At 39.8% G+C, this 12,942-nt stretch overlaps 2 non-coding genes across 2 annotated transcripts; one reads left to right on the top strand and one right to left on the bottom strand.

Annotated features, from left to right (window-relative positions):
• Positions 1-2,032: 2,032 nt before the first annotated feature.
• On the top strand, positions 2,033-2,139 carry LOC112739563 (small nucleolar RNA R71). The gene has a single exon (XR_003170495.1). It is a non-coding gene; the product is annotated as a small nucleolar RNA R71 (small nucleolar RNA).
• Positions 2,140-11,950: 9,811 nt separating this feature from the next.
• Positions 11,951-12,058, bottom strand: LOC112740046 (small nucleolar RNA R71). Its single transcript, XR_003170981.1, has one exon. It is a non-coding gene; the product is annotated as a small nucleolar RNA R71 (small nucleolar RNA).
• Positions 12,059-12,942: the final 884 nt, after the last annotated feature.

The following is a 12,942-nucleotide window of genomic DNA, read 5'->3' as shown; positions in this document are numbered from 1 at the left end:
AAGATAACTTACACCTTCTTCCAACATTGGAGATGACGAAATAGGATAAACTCTTGTTAATTATTATTATTAGTGACTAGGATAGAAAGCCTATGATCTCAACCCTTGCCATGAATGTCTCTCTTTATTACTTGCTTTCTTTACTTGCTCGATTTACTTTTCTTGTCATTTATTTTATTGCCCCTCTTATCAATCAAACCCCCTTGTCCCTTCATAGCCAATAATTGACCACTTCATTACAATTCCTTGTGAGACAACCCGGAGTTTAAATACTTCAGTTAATTCTTATTTGGGGTTTGTTATTTGTGACAACCAAATTTTTTATTGGGAGGATTGTTTGTTGGTGTAGAACTATACTTGCAACGAGAATTAATTTTGAGAAATTCTATACCATCGACAAAAATTCTTTCATCAACTTCCTAGGATGATTGATGTGTTGGCCTCTTCCTCCATATCAAGCGCAACAAAATCAGCTGGAAGAATAAACTCCCCTACTTTTACTAACAGATCCTCCACCACCCCATGAGGAAACTTGAATGTTCTAGCAACCAATTGAAGTTCCATTCTTGTTGGTTTGGCCTCTTCTATCCTCATTCTTTTCATCATAGCCAAGGACAAGAGGTTGATGCTGGCTCCGAGATCACACAATGCTTTCTCAATGTTGATATCACCTAGGATACAAGGAATTTGAAAGCTCCCAGGATCTTTCATCTTTTGGGGAAACTTTTTTTGTATAATGGCACTACATTCCTCTGTTAGTACTATGGTTTCTTTTTCACCCCAGTTCTTTTTTCTTGTCATGAGCTTCCTTAAAAACTTGGCATAGAGTGGCATTTGCTCTAATACCTCAGCAAATGGTATGTTGATCTGGAGCTTCTTGAAGATTTCCAGGAATCTATAAAATTGACTGTCTTTTCCATCCTTCCTCAGCCTTTGTGGATAGAGTGCTTTTAGCACATAAGGCTTTAGGACTTGTTTTGGTGAGGATGGTGTAAGGGTCTCTTCTTCTTTCTTGGTTTCAGGTTCCTTTGCAGCTTCTTCTTCTTGGTTGCTTTGACTTGGGAATGTTTCCTCCACAACTTTTCCACTTCTTAGTGTAATGGTCTTGCATTCTCCTCTTGGGTTACCCATGGTATCACTGGGGAATGTATGTGTAGGCATTGGCATTTGTTTAGACAAGCTCCCTATTTGTGCTTCCAGTTTTGAAATTGCTACCCCTTTGTTTCTTATGTTGGATCTGAACTCCTCTTGATTTGCATCTATCTATCTTTTAGCCTGCATTTGTTTCTCCAGAACAGTGGAAATGGTTCCTATCAGTTGTGCTGATAATTGTGCTATGGCAGCCTCCAATTTTACAAAATTGCTGCTGATTTCACATGGTTGCATGGTTGAGGATGATGTATCTTGATGGTGGTTGTTGTGTGTTTGCTGGGTGAAGTGATATGATGCATTTTATGAGTTGTGGTAGGGTATATTTTGTGAGTTGTGATAGGGTCTGTTGTTGCCTGATTGATGGTTGGGGTTATGGTTGTTGTATTAGTTAGATTGGTATAGTTTGTGGTATTGGCTGTGGTTTTGTTGGTTTCTCCACCCAAAATTTGGGTGGTTCTTCCAACCTGGGTTGTATGTCTTGGCATTAGGATCATATGGTGGTCTAGAGGGATTGTTCACATAGTTAGCTTGCTCCCATTCGCATTCAACTTCTGGTGTATCTCCTTCTTATGGAGGTGCTTGAGCTTAGACAGCTGAGACTTGGCTTTTCTCCATCTTCTTTGTTAGGGCTGCTAATTGAGCTGTAATCATCTTGTTCTGTGCTAACAAAGTATCCATCGAATTGAGCTCCAACACTCCTTTCTTTTGAGTTCTTACTGAAGCATAGAAGTACTCATTTTCGGCTACAGTCTCTATAACATCTATGGCCTCTTCAACGGTCTTCTTCTTGTTGAGTTAGCCCCCTGAAGAGTGGTCTACAGCTTTCTTTGCTTCATATGGCAGTCCTTCATAGAAGATGTGTAGTTGGACCCATTCGTTGAACATATCCGGAGGGCACTTCCTTGTCAAGTCTTTGAACCTCTCCCAGGCCTCATAAAGTGTTTCACCATCTTACTGTCTGAAGTTTTGCACATCAACTCTTAATCTATTTACTCTTTGTGGAGGGTAGAATCTTACTAAAAACTTGTTCACAACATCATTCCAAGTTGTCAAGCTCTCCTTGAAAAATGCTTCCAACCACTTTGCTGCCTTATCTCTGAGAGAAAAGAGAAATAAAAGTAGTTTGTAGGTGTCAGGGTGTACACCATTTGACTTTACAGTGTCACAAATCCTTAAGAATGTAGTCAGATGTTGGTTGGGGTCTACTTGGGCATTCCATCCAAATGAGCAATTGTTCTGGACAAGTGTGATGAGATGAGGCTTCAACTCAAAGTTGTTAGCATGGATTGTTGGCTTTAGAATGCTGCTGCCACAGTTTCCTGGGTTTGGGTTGATGTAAGAGCCTAAAACTCCCCTTTCTTGCCCAACATGGTTGCCAGCATCTTCTCTAACAAGGTTATGCACCTCTTCCTCCATAGTAACTCCCAGATCTTCTTCCACTACTTCCTCTCCAACTATTCCTTTGCCCTTTGCTTCCGTCCTTAATCTCAGAAAGGTCCTCTCAGGTTCATTATCAAAAGAGGATGAAGTTTCTCCTCTTCTACCTGTCATACATTCAATAAACAACAAACAGAGGACAAGTGAAGGAGTCACTTCTTGTTAAAACTGGTGGTTAGTTTAGTTGATGCAGTTAATCAAACAGTTATTAAAGCAGTAAAAAAAATGGAAATATGAACAATGAACAGCTAAAATGATCAAATAAAAAAATTAAGAAAACTAAAGAACTGAAGTTAAAATGATTAACAAGGTAATTAAAAGTGCTTAATCTAGCTACCCATCAATTCAATCATTATCAAATTCAAACCAATCCCCGGCAACGGCGCCATAAAACTTGATGGCCGAAATTCACTCCCCATATAAAATAATGAATCCGTTCTTTTGGCAAGTGCACCAAAAATATCTTCAAGTAATAACCCACTAGGAGTGGGGTCTAATCCACAGAGATTGGTAGATTTGAGCAATTTTAATCAATGGGTGAATTAGTCAAGCTGAGCAATATAGATTGTGATTGCAGAAATTTAAATGAGCAGAGGTGTAAATGACTTAAAAGTAAAGAAAAGCAGTAAAGTGCAGAAAAGAAAATGGCAAGAATGTAAAGTGTAGAAACATAAATGAATTAATTGTAAATGGGAATGGAGATCATGACTGTATTCAACCATTTCATGACTGTATGTGTGATCTAGGAGCTTGCGTAAGCATCATGCCGCTTTCCATCTTTGTGCGGTTGAATCTAGCTCCATTAAAGAAGTCGGCACCGAAGTTTGCCTTAGCCGATAAAAGTGTGATCACTGTGATGGGAATAGCAGAAGATGTACTTGTGGCGATCAAGCACTTGGTCTTTCCGGTTGACTTTTACATCCTTGAAATGCCTCCAACAGAAAATAGAAGCTCATCCTCCGTTTTACTTGGTAGACCCTTCCTTAAGACCTCTAAATTCAAGTTAGATGCCTTCACCGGCACATATTCCTTTGAGGTTGGAGACAAGACTATCAAGTTCAATTGGAAGAAGCCATGAAGCATCCTCCCGAAGAGCATCCTGTTCTCCGGTCATTATTGCTAGTGAGCTCTTTAGCAAAGAGGAATGGAAGCTCCTACATGTTCTAAGAAAGTACAAGAAGGAAATTGGTTGGAGCCTAGCCGATATTGTGGGGATTGACCCCCGTAAGTGCATGCATCGTATATTTCTCCAAGAGGGAGCTAGGCCGGTTCGGCAACCACAAAGGAGGCTCAACCCAACCATCCTTGATGTGGTAAAGAAGGAGGTCACTAGGCTACTTGATGCGGGTATCATATACCCAATTTCTGACAGTGAGTGGGTGAGCCCGGTCCAGGTTGTTCCCAAGAAATCGGGCATCACTGCGATTAAAAAGGATGATGGTGAAATGGTCACCAAGAGAGTACAAAATGCATGGCGAGTGTGCATTGATTATAGAAGATTGAATGCCGCCACAAGGAAGGACCACTACCCTTTGCCCTTTATCGATCAGATGTTGGACCGTTTGGCGGGTAAATCCTATTATTGCTTTCTTGATGGATTCACTGGTTACTTCCAAATTCACATTGCTTCTGAAGATTAGGAAAAGACCACATTCACTTGCCCTTTTGGCACCTTTGCCTACAAAAGGATGCCATTTGGACTATGTAATGCACCTGCTACTTTTCAACAGTGTATGACGAGTGTCTTTTCTGATCTGATAGAGAATTGTCTGGAAGTCTTTATGGATGACTTCAGTGTTTATGGAACTTCATTTGATTGTTGCTTAGAGAACATGGCCAAGGCCTTAGCTAGATGTGTTGATACTAATCTTGTCTTGAATTTTGAAAAATGTCACTTTATGGTAAGATAAGGCATAATGTTGGGACATGTAGTATCTCATGAAGGCATTTCTATAGACCCGGCCAAGGTCGATGTTATCACCACTTTAGCTCACCCCTCATCTGTGAGGGAGGTCCGCTCGTTTTTGGGACATGCAGGATTCTACAGGCGTTTTATTAAAGATTTCAGCAAGATTGCTTTGCCATTGTCGCGCCTACTCCAAAAAGATGTGGACTTTGAGTTTGAGAGTGCATGTATGAGTGCATTTGAAGAGCTAAGGAGAGTTCTTACCACAGCACCGATTGTGCGAGGTCCCAACTGGATGCTACCGTTTGAGATAATGTGCGATGCGTCAAACCATGCTGTAGGTGCCGCGCTTGCACAGCGCGATGGTAAACTCCCTTATGTCATTGCTTACTCTTCTAAAACATTGGATGTAGCACAATCCAACTATACCACTACAGAAAAGGAACTCCTAGCTATTGTTCATGCTTTAGATAAATTCAGATCTTATTTGCTAGGGTCCAAGATAGTGGTATACACGGATCATGCAGCTTTGAAGTACTTATTGATAAAGAATGAGTCAAAACCTAGACTCATACGTTGGATCTTGCTTTTGCAAGAATTCAACATTGAGATTAGGGACCGGAGTGGGTCTCAAAATTTAGTTGCGGATCATTTAAGCTGCCTTGAGAATTTAAAATTTGACCCATTTCCGATCAATGACTCATTCCCATTGGATAGTTTGCATGCTATGTCGGATAGCTTTCCTTGGTTCGCACCAATGGCGAACTACATGGTTTCAAAAATCTTCCCTCCTAACTTTTCTAAACACCAAAGAGACAAGTTGAGGAGTGATTCCAAATACTACATTTGAGATGACCCTCACTTGTGGAGGAGGGAAGTGGACCAAGTAATTCGAAGATGTGTCCCGGAATCTGAAATCCAACACATTCTTGAAGCTTATCATTCATCCGAATATGGTGGCCACTTTGGCCCACAGCGAACAGCTAAAAAGGTGTTGGATTGTGGATTCTGGTGGCCAACCTTATTCAAGGATGCTAACCGGTTCTGTGTGTCTTGCCATCAGTGTCAGAAGTTGGGAAACACGTCCCAAAGGGATGAGATACCTCAGCAACCTATGTTGTTCTGTGAGATATTTGATGTATGGGTATTGACTTTATGGGACCGTTTCCCAACTCAAGTGGGTATCTATATATTCTGTTAGCGGTTGACTCTGTGTCAAAGTGGGTAGAAGCAATACCTACCCGCCTTGACGACGCCAATACCGTCATTTCTTTTATTAGAAATCACATTGTATGCCATTATGGGTCACCACGAGCAATCGTGAGTGACCAATGATCCCACTTTTGTAACAGGAAAGTAGAGGCACTGCTCAAGCGCTATGGGATATTGCATAAGGTTGCCACTGCTTATCACCCACAGACCAACGGACAAGCGGAAGTGTCCAACCGGGAGATTAAGAGAATCTTGGAGAAAGTGGTCAATCCACAAAGGAAGGATTGGAGCCTCTGGTTAGGAGATGCACTATGGGCATATAGGACGGCCTACAAGACTCTGTTGGGGATGAGTCCCTTCCGGATCATCTATGGTAAGGCATGCCACCTTCCGGTAGAGATTGAGCATAAAGCCTATTGGGCGGTAAAGCAGTGCAACATGGATTTAACCAAGGCGGGTGTGGCCAGGAAATTACAACTAGAGGAGCTCGAGTGTTTGAGGAACGAAGCATATGAGAATGCCCGGATTTACAAGGAAAAGACTAAAGCATTTCATGATCATCACATCCAGAAGAAGGATTTTCAAGAAGGTGATGAGGTTCTCCTCTACAACTCGAGACTTAGATTCATGCCTGGCAACTCCGTTCTAGATGGGAAGGACCCTTCAAGGTGAAGAAGATAAAGCCCTATGGGGTGGTGGAACTGTTTGATCCTAAAAGTGAAGCAACTTTCAAGGTGAATGGACATAGAGTGAAGAAGTACCATGGCTACAAGCTCCCAAAAGAGCTAGAGGTGTTCCTACTAACGGATGCACCTAGAGGAGGAGAAGCTTGAGCAACTGACCGTCCAACTTAAGGACGTTAAAGAAAAGTGCTTGGTGGGAGGCACCCCACCGTGGTAAGATCTTCCTTGTGTAAACCTTCTTGATTTTAGTTCTATATTTTTGTACATTTTGTGACTTCTTGATGTTGTTGATTGCATAGGAATGCTAGTTTTGTTGATCTTGTTGGATAACTAGGATGTTCATATAGATTTCATCATTTTGGTATGGATAAATTGTTGAAGTAGAGAGAATGCTATGTTTTGAATAGTGCATGAATTTGTGAATGTTTTCTTGACTACTAGCTTAAACACATGCCAAGGATATGTTAGAATAGACCTTTCTATGTTGTTTGAAAAAAAAAGTAAAAAGGGGCAACCGCGTGCAGGCGCACTGTGCGCGCACGCGCCGGAGGTGCATTTCATACTCTGGTCCAAAAATCTGAGAGTTATGCCCACCTTGTGCCCACTTCGTGCCAGGCACCCACGCGCCAGCGTGCATGCCGCCTGCGCGCCCCTTGCAACTTGGCCATCGACGCACAAGCGCACTGTGCGCGCGCGCTTCGGTTGTGCAATATGAACTCCCTGGTACAAAAGCAGAGAGTTGTGCCAACTCTGTGCCAGGAGCCCAACTGACTTCACACGTATGCGCCCTGGATGCGTACGCACCCCTCGCTCCACTCTCATCGACGCGCTAGCGCACCGTGTGTGCGCATGTCAATTGCGCGACCCAGTTTTAAACCTGGCGCGCCCTGTTCTGTCTCTTTCTCACCTCTTTTCTTATTTCCTTTCTTCTTCTTCTTCTCCCATCACCTCTTCTCTTCTCTTTTTCCTTCTCCTTCTGCTTCCATACTTCACCACCGTCTCCGGCCACTCAGCGGCGACCACCACCACTTCCGGTGGCATTACATCTCTTCTATCTTTTTCTCATTTTCACAAAGAGAAAATTCTACCTTGATTCTTTTACACTTCTCAAGGTTATACTTCTTCTATATCTCATCTCTTACTCTCTTTGCATAATCTCTTTTCTAGTTAGATGTTTCTTGTTGATTCATTTTTTTCTCTTTTAGTTGCATGATTGCGCTACTTGCTTTTTGTTTGTTTACTTTTTCTCTTTTCTTGCTTTTCCATGGATGTTGAATTTGAGTTTTGAATTGCTTTAGTAGATCTTCTTGTTATCTTTCATTATCTTTGTCAGTAAGTGATGTTGTGTGATGATTGACATTTCATTTTGGGCTTCTAATTGGTTAAGTATCTCATAATTGCTCATTGCTTGATAACTGCACACCAAGTGTTCGAGGAAATGCACGAATGCCATTTTGGTTTATTTTAATCATGTACCTTCAATTTGGTGCTCCCTCCTCTAATTAAATGCTTGTGGTGCTTATGTATCAAGTGGTAATACTTGAAAATAAAGCATTTAGAGTGGTATCTTTCAACACATAGTGCAAAGTACCTGATGAGCGGATAATTTTATACGCTTTTTGGCATTATTTTAGTATGTTTTTAGTATATTTTAGTTAGTTTTTATTATATTTTTATTAGTTTTTAAATAAAAATCACATTTCTGGACTTTACTATAAAATTATGTGTTTTTCTAAGATTTTATGTATTTTCTAGCTGAAATTGAGGGACCTGAGCAAAAATCTGATTCAGAGGCTGAAAAAGGACTGCAGATGCTGTTGGATTCTGACCTCCCTTCCCTCGAAGTGGATTTTCTGGTGCTACAGATGCTTAATTGGCGCGATCTTAATTGCGTTGGAAAGTAGACATCCTGGGCTTTCCAGCAATATATAATAGTTCATACTTTGCCCGAGATTTGATGGCCCAAACCGGTGTTCCAAGTCAGCATAGAAATTATGGCGTCAAAACGCCAGAACTGGCATAAAAGCTGGAGTTAAACGCCCAAACTGGCACAAAAGCTGGCGTTGAACTCCAAGAAAAGTATCTACACATGAAAGCTTAAATACCCAGCCTAAGCACACACCAAGTGGGCCCGGAAGTGGATTCTGCATCGTTTACTCATTTCTGTAAATCCTAGGTTACTAGTTCTATATAAATAGGACCTTTTGCTATTGTATTTTCATCCATCTTTGATTAGTCTTATGCTATCATAGACCTTTATGGGGGCAGGCCATTCGGCCATGCCTGGACCTTCATTACTTTTGTAATTTCAATGGTGGAGTTTCTACACACCATAGATTAAGGTGTGGAGCTCTGTTGTTCCTCATAATGCAAAGTACAATTGATTTTCTATTCAACTCAATTCTATTTCTTCTCCAAGATATTCATTCGCACTCAAGAACATAATGAATGTGATGATTATGTGACACTCATCACCATTGTCACCCATGAATGCGTGCCTAACAACCACTTCCGTTCTACATGCAAACAACCTTGAATGTGTATCTCTTGGGTTTCTAATATAAGATTAGAACCTTCGTGGTATAGGCTAGAATTATTGGCGGCCATTCCTGAGATCCGGAAAGTCTAAACCTTGTCTGTGGTATTTCGAGTAGGATCTGGGAAGGGATGACTGTGATGAGCTTCAAACTCGCGAGTGTTGGGCGTGTGACAGACGCAAAAGGATCAGTGGATCCTATTCCAACATGATCGAGAACCGACAGAAGATTAGCCGTGCGGTGACAGCGCATTTGGAATATTTTCACTGAGAGGACGGTAAGTAGCCATTGACAACGGTGATGTCCAACATAAAGCTTGCCATGGAAAGGAGTATGAATGATTGGATGAAGGCAATAGGAAAGCAGAAGTTTAGAAGGAACAAAGCATCTTCATACGCATATCTGAAATTCCTACCAATGAATTACCTAAGTATCTCTATCTTTATTTTATGTTTTATTCATCTTTTATTTATCAATTCTCCATAACCATTTGAATTTGTCTGACTGAGATTTACAAGGTGACCATAGCTTGCTTCAAACCGACAGTCTCCGTGGGATCGACCTTTACTCACGTAAGGTTTATTACTTGGACGACCCAGTGCACTTGCTGGTTAGTTGTGCGGAGTTGTGACAAAGAGTTGAGATTACAATTGTGCGTACCAAGTTGTTGGCGCCATTGATGATCACAATTTCGTGCACCAAGTTTTTGGCGCCGTTGCCGGGGATTGATTGAGTTTGGACAACTGACGGTTCATCTTGTTGCTTAGATTAGGTAATTTTATTTTATGTTTATGCTTTTTACTTTTTATTTTTTTCGAAAATTTTTTTTTCAAAAATACAAAAAATTTTCTATTCTGTTCTTCAGAGTTTTTAAGAATGAATTCTAGAGTTTCATGATGGTTTGTTGAAGTTTGGCTGGTTGTGAAACCATGTCTAAACTTTTGGACTGAGGTTTCAACTTATCATCACAAGAGCTTGTTGATTTCTATCAATTTTGCTGTTGAGACTAATGGTCTGCTAAAGCTTGGCTGGCCATTGGCCATGTCTAGTGTTTTGGACCGAAGCTTTCACTGAAAGCTTGGCTGGCTGGTAAGCCATGTCTAATTTCTGGACCGGAGCTTTAGACTAACATTGCATGATTCCTGGAATTCTTATTAAAAATTTTGAATCTCTTTATTTTCTTTTCCATATAATTTTTGAAAAATAACAAAAAAATTTATAAAATTTGTAAAATCAAAAATATTTTATGTTTCTTGTTTGAGTCTAGGGTCTAATCTTAAGTTTGGTGTCAATTGCATTCTTCTTGCATTTTTCAAATATATACATCATGTTCTTCATTGATCTTCAAGTTGTTCTTGATGATTTTAGTGCTCTGATCTTTAATTTCTCTTATTTTGTGTCTTTTGTTGTTTCTTACATGCATTTTTAAATTGTTATAGTCCTTAGTATACAAACTTCTAAGTTTGGTGTCTTGCATGCATTGTTTATTTGGTCTTAGTTGCATTTTTTATAGTTTCTCATCAAAAAAAAAATTTCAAAAAATTTTGTAAAATTGTATCTTTTCAAGTCAATAATACAGAGAATTGAAGATTCAGAACAGGCAGCAGAGGAATTACAGAGAAAAAGCTGGGCGTTCAAAACGCCCAGTGAAGAAGGAAAACTGGCGTTTAAACGCCAGCCAGGGTACCTGGCTGGGTGTTAAACGCCCAAAAAGGTAGCATTTTGAGCGTTAAACGCCAGAATGGATGCATTTCTGGGCGTTTAACGCCAGGAGGACACTAAAGGGAAGATTTTGTTTTTAATTCAAATCTTTTTCAAATTTTCATAATTTTGCAAAATCAAATTTTTTCAAATCATATCTTTTCAATCATATCTTTTCAAAATCAATTTCTTTTCAATTTTTTTATTTATTACTATTTTCGAAAATCCTTGCTACAATTAGTGATTTAATTCAAAATTTTCAAGTTGTTACTTGCCTATTAAGAAAGGATAAAAAATTTTAATTCTAGAATTATATCTTTTAATTTCTTGTTGGTCAAGTAATCAACTTTAATTTTTAAAAAACTTTCTTCTTTTTAATTTGATTTTCAATCATATCTTCTCAATCATGTCTTTTCAATCACATCTTTTTCAAAATTACTCATATCTTTTTTATTTCTAATTTCAAAATCTTTTTCAAAATCACTTAATTTCTTTCCCAATCTTAGTTTTCGAAAATCAATTAACAAATTTTAAAAATTTTTCTTAATTATTTCAAAATATTTTTACTTTATTTTCGAAAATTCTTCCCCTCTTCTCACATCTTTCTATTTATGGACTAACACTCCTCCTCAATGTACAATTCGAACTCTATCCCTATTGATAAGTTCAAATTCTTTCTTCTCTACCTTCTCCTTCTATTCTTCTTTACCTCTGACACATCAAGGAATCTCTATACTGTGACATAGAGGATTCCATATTTTCTTCTCCTCTCTTTTCATATGAGCAGAAGCAAGGACAAAGGCATTCTTGTTGAAGCTGATCCTAAATCTGAAAGGACCTTAAAGAGAAAGCTAAAAGAAGCTAAAGTACAACTCTCTATAGAGGACCTAATAGAACTTTTTAAACAAGAAGAAGACATGGCAGCCGAAAACAACAACAATGCCAACAATGCAAGGAAGGTGCTTGGTGACTTTACTGCACCTACTCCTGACTTCTATGGGAGAAGCATCTCAATCCCTGCCATTGGAGCAAACAACTTTGAGCTTAAGCCTCAATTAGTTTCTCTAATGCAACAGAATTGCAAGTTTCATGGACTTCCATTAGAAGATCCTCATCAATTCTTAGCTGAATTCTTGTAAATCTGTGACACTGTCAAGACCAATGGGGTTGATCCCGAGGTCTATAGACTTATGCTTTTTCCCTTTGTTGTAAGAGACAGAGCTAGAACATGGTTGGATTCACACCCTAAAGAAAGCCTGAACTCTTGGGAAAAGCTAGTTAATGCCTTCTTGGCAAAGTTATTTCCACCTCAAAAATTGAGTAAGCTTAGAGTGAAAGTCCAAACCTTTAGACAGAAGGATGGTGAGTCCCTCTATGAAGCTTGGGAGAGATACAAGCAATTGATCAGAAGGTGCCCTTCTGACATGCTTTTAGAATGGAGCATCATAGGTATCTTTTATGATGGTCTGTCTGAACTGTCCAAGATGTCATTGGACAGCTCTGCTGGAGGATCTCTTCATCTGAAGAAGACTCCTGCAGAAGCTTAGGAACTCATTGAAATGGTTACAAATAACCAATTCATGTACACCTCTTAAAGGAATCCTGTGAATAATGGGACAAGTCAGAAGAAAGGAGTTCTTGAGATTGATACTCTGAATGCCATAATGGCTCAGAACAAAATATTGACTCAGCAAGTCAATATGATTTCTCAGAGTCTGTCTGGCATGCAAGCAGCAACTGGCAGTACCAAAGAAGCTTCATCTGAAGAAGAAGCTTATGATCCTGAGAATCCAGCAATGGAAGAGGTGAATTACATGGGAGAACCCTATGGAAACACCTATAATCCTTCATGGAGAAATCATCCAAACCTCTCATGGAAGGATCAACAGAGGCCTCAACAAGGCTTCAATAACAATAATGGTGGAAGAAATAGGTTTAGCAATAGCAAGCCTTTTCCATCATCTTCTCAGCAACAGACAGAGAATTCTAAGCAGAGCCATTCTGACCTAGCAACCATAGTCTCTGATCTAATTAAAACCACTCAAAGTTTCATGACTGAAACAAGATCCTCCATTAGAAATTTGGAGGCACAAGTGGGTCAGCTGAGCAAGAAAGTTATTGAACTCCCTCCTAATACTCTTCCAAGCAATACAGAAGAGAATCCAAAGGGAGAGTGCAAGGCCATTAACATAACCCACATGGCCGAACTTGGAGAGGAGGAAGAGGCAGTGATCTCCACTAAGGAAGACCTCAATGGACATCTACTAGCCTCCAAGGAGTTCCCTAATGAGGAACCATGGGAATCTGAGGCTCA

The sequence above is a fragment of the Arachis hypogaea genome, chromosome 13 (assembly GCF_003086295.3).
Source record: "Arachis hypogaea cultivar Tifrunner chromosome 13, arahy.Tifrunner.gnm2.J5K5, whole genome shotgun sequence".
NCBI lineage: Eukaryota > Viridiplantae > Streptophyta > Magnoliopsida > Fabales > Fabaceae > Arachis > Arachis hypogaea.
Note: the sequence above shows the minus strand (reverse complement) of the source record. Positions and strands in the feature narration are given on the sequence as shown.